The sequence below is a fragment of the Arachis ipaensis genome, chromosome B1, assembly GCF_059453495.1.
Source record: "Arachis ipaensis isolate K30076 ecotype BB chromosome B1, ASM5945349v1, whole genome shotgun sequence".
NCBI classification, from domain to species: domain Eukaryota; kingdom Viridiplantae; phylum Streptophyta; class Magnoliopsida; order Fabales; family Fabaceae; genus Arachis; species Arachis ipaensis.
Window position 1 is genome coordinate 18,207,753 of NC_142436.1, and position 4,120 is coordinate 18,211,872.

Consider the following 4,120-nt stretch of genomic DNA (forward strand, 5'->3'; position numbering starts at 1 on the left):
TTCGAATAACAATTCACAACCTGAGTAGCAATTTCGCATACCAAGTTTTTGGCGCCGTTGCCGGGGATTGTTTGAGTTTGGACAACTGACGGTTCATCCTGTTGCTCAGATTAGGTAATTTTCTTTTTGTTTTGCTTTCAAAAATTTTTCAAAAATCTTTCAAAAAATTTTTTTTTCTTTTGTTTTCAAAAATATATTTTTATTCAAAATTTTTAAGAAAGAATTCTAGTGTTTCATGAAGCATGTGAAGCCTGGCTGGCTGAAAAGCCATGTCTAAATTCATTTAGACTGAGGCTTGTAATTTGTTATCAAGAGCAAGTTAGTTGTTGTTAATCCATCTACTACTGTTCCTGATTTACATGCTGAAGCTTGGCTGGCCATTGGCCATGTCTAGTGTTTTGGACTGGAGCTTTCATTGAAAGCTTGGCTGGCTAGTGAGCCATATCTAATTCCTGGACTGAAGCTTTAGACTAAGAATGCAAGATTCCTGGAATTCATATTAAAAATTTTGGAATCCTTATTTTCCTTTTTCAATTAATTTTTGAAAAAATCCAAAAAAAAAAATTAGAAAATCATAAAAATCAAAAATATTTTTTGTGTTTCTTGTTTGAGTCTTGAGTCATGTCATAAGTTTGGTGTCAATTGCATGTGCATCTTGCATTTTTCGAAAATTCATGCATTCATAGTGTTCTTCATGATCTTCAAGTTGTTCTTGGTAAGTCTTCTTGTTTGATCTTGATGATTTTTTGTTTTGTGTCTTTTCATGTTTATCATATGCATTCTGGAATTCTTAGTGTCTAAGCATTAAAGAATTCTAAGTTTGGTGTCTTGCATGTTTTCTTTGCATTAAAATTTTTTCAAAAATATGTTCTTGATGTTCATCATGATCTTCATAGTGTTCTTGGTGTTCATCTTGACATTCATAGTGTTCTTGCATGCATCCCTTGTTTTGATTAAAAAATAAAAGAGAAAAACATGAAAATGATGTTTTTAATTTTTCTCTTGCATCATAAAAATTCAAAAAAAAAAATATCTTTCCCTTTTTCTCTCATCAAATTAAAAAATTTGAGTTGACTTTTTCAAAAATTTTAAAAAAAATCTAGTTGTTTTTATGAGTCAAATCAAATTTTCAATTTAAAAATCTCATCTTTTTCAAAATCTTTTTCAAAAATCAAATCTTTTTCAAACTTCTTAGTTATTTTTGAAAATTCCAAAAATATTTTTCAAAAATCTTTTTCTTAATTTTATATCAAATTTTCGAAAATAACAATAACAATTAATGTTTTTGATTCAAAAATTTCAAGTTTGTTACTTGCTTATTAAGAAAGATTCAAACTTTGAGTTCTAGAATCATATCTTGTGATTTCTTGTGAATCAAGTCATTAATTGTGATTTTAAAAATCAAATCTTTTTCAAAACTAATTTCTATCATATCTTTTCAAAATATCTTCTTATCTTATCTTTTTCAAAAGTTTGATTTCAAAATATCTTTTCTAACTTCCTAACTTCTTATCTTTTCAAAATTTGTTTCAACTAACTAACTAACTTTTTGTTTGTTTCTTAACTTTTTCAAAACTACCTAACTAACTCTCTCTCTCTAATTTTCGAAAATATCTTCCCTCTTTTTCAAAAAAAATTCTTTTTTATTAACTAATTATTTTTATTTTTGATTTTAAAATTTTTCGAAAAAATACTAACCTTTTTCAAAAACTTTTTTCAAAAATCACTAACTCTTTTTCAAAATTTATTTTCGAAAATTCCTTCTCTCTCATCTCCTTCTATTTATCTATTCATTCACTAACATCTCATCTCACATCTCTGCCCTCCTCACAGTTGTGTTTCTTTCTTTACATCACATTCTTTGTCCCCCTCTTTTCTTCCACTCACAAAGGGATCCCTATACTGTGGTATAAAAGATCTCTATTATTTTTCTGTGCCCTCTTCTTTGTCATATGAGCAGGAGCAAGGACAAGAATATTCTTGTTGAAGCAGATCCAGAACCTGAAAGGACTCTGAAGAGAAAACTAAGAGAAGCTAAATTACAACAATCCAGAGATAACCTTTCAGAAATTTTCGAACAGGAAGAGGAGATGGCAGCCGAAAATAATAATAATGCAAGGAGGATGCTTGGTGACTTTACTGCACCTAATTCCAATTTACATGGAAGAAGCATCTCCATTCCTGCCATTGGAGCAAACAACTTTGAGCTGAAACCTCAATTAGTTTCTCTGATGCAGCAGAACTGCAAGTTTCATGGACTTCCATCTGAAGATCCTTTTCAGTTCTTAACTGAATTCTTGTAGATATGTGATACTGTTAAGACTAATGGAGTAGATCCTGAAGTCTACAGGCTCATGCTTTTCCCTTTTGCTGTAAGAGACAGAGCTAGAGTATGGTTGGACTCTCAACCTAAGGATAGCCTGAACTCTTGGGATAAGCTGGTCAAGGCTTTCCTAGCCAAGTTCTTTCCTCCTCAAAAGCTGAGCAAGCTTAGAGTGGATGTTCAAATCTTCAGACAGAAAGAAGGTGAATCCCTCTATGAAGCTTGGGAGAGATACAAAGGACTGACCAAAAAGTGTCCTTCTGACATGCTTTCAGAATGGACCATCCTGGATATATTCTATGATGGTCTGTCTGAGTTATCTAAGATGTCATTGGATACCTCTGCAGGTGGATCCATTCACCTGAAGAAAACGCCTGCAGAAGCTCAAGAACTCATTGACATGGTTGCAAATAACCAGTTCAATTACACTTCTGAAAGGAATCCTGTGAATAATGGGACGCCTATGAAGAAGGGAGTTCTTGAAATTGATACTCTGAATGCCATATTGGCTCAGAATAAAATATTGACTCAGCAAGTCAATATGATTTCTCAGAGTCTGCATGGAATGCAAGCTGCATCCAATAGTACTCAAGAGGCTTCTTATGAAGAAGAAGCTTATGATCCTGTGAACCCTGCAATAGCAGAGGTGAATTACTTAGGTGAACCTTATGGAAACACCTATAACTCATCATGGAGAAATCATCCAAATTTCTCATGGAAGGATCAAAAGCCTCAACAAGGCTTTAATAATGGTGGAAGAAACAGGTTTAGCAATAGCAAGCCTTTTCCATCATCCACTCAGCAACAAACAGAGAATTCTGAGCAGAATCCATCTAGCTTAGCAAACTTAGTCTCTGATCTATCTAAAGCCACTGTAAGTTTCATGAATGAAACAAGGTCTTCCATTAGAAATTTGGAAGCACAAGTGGGCCAGCTGAGTAAAAGGATCACTGAAATCCCTCCTAGTACTCTCCCGAGCAATACAGAAGAGAATCCAAAAGGAGAGTGCAAGGCCATTGACATAAGCATCATGGCCGAACCTGTGAGGAGAGGAGAGGACGTGAATCCCAAGGAGGAAGACCTCCTAGGACGTCCAGTGATCAATAAGGAGCTTCCCTCTGAGGAACCAAAGGACTCTGAGGCTCATCTAGATACCATAGAGATTTCATTAAACCTCCTTATGCCCTTCATGAGCTCTGATGAGTATTCCTCTTCTGAAGAGAATGAGGATGTTACTGAAGAGAAAACTGCCAAGTTTCTTGGTGCAATCATGAAGCTGAATGCCAAATTATTTGGTATTGAGACTTGGGAAGATGAACCTCCCTTGTTCACCAATGAACTAAGTGATCTGGATCAACTGACATTGCCTCAGAAGAAACAGGATCCTGGAAAGTTCATAATACCTTGTACCATAGGCACCATGATCTTTAAGGCTCTGTGTGACCTTGGTTCAGGAATAAACCTCATGCCCCTCTCTGTAATAGAGAAACTGGGAATCTATGGGGTGCAAGCTGCTAAAATCTCATTAGAGATGGCAGACGGTTCAAGAAAATAGGCTTATGGACAAGTAGAGGATGTGTTAGTAAAGGTTGAAGGCCTTTACATCCCTGCTGATTTCATAGTCCTGGATACTGGAAAGGAAGAGGATGAATCCATCATCCTAGGAAGACCTTTCCTAGCCACAGCAAGAGCTGTGATTGATGTGGACAGAGGAGAATTAGTCCTTCAATTGAATAAGGACAACCTTGTGTTTACAACTCAAGGATCCCTCTCTGCATCCATGGAGAGGAAGCAGAA

The 4,120-nt window shown here is 35.2% G+C and overlaps 1 non-coding gene across 1 annotated transcript; it reads right to left on the reverse strand.

The window, feature by feature from the left end:
- Positions 1–2,486: 2,486 nt before the first annotated feature.
- On the reverse strand, positions 2,487–2,594 carry LOC148575856 (small nucleolar RNA R71). Its single transcript, XR_015904419.1, has one exon. It is a non-coding gene; the product is annotated as a small nucleolar RNA R71 (small nucleolar RNA).
- Between the last annotated feature and the right edge of the window lie 1,526 nt (positions 2,595–4,120).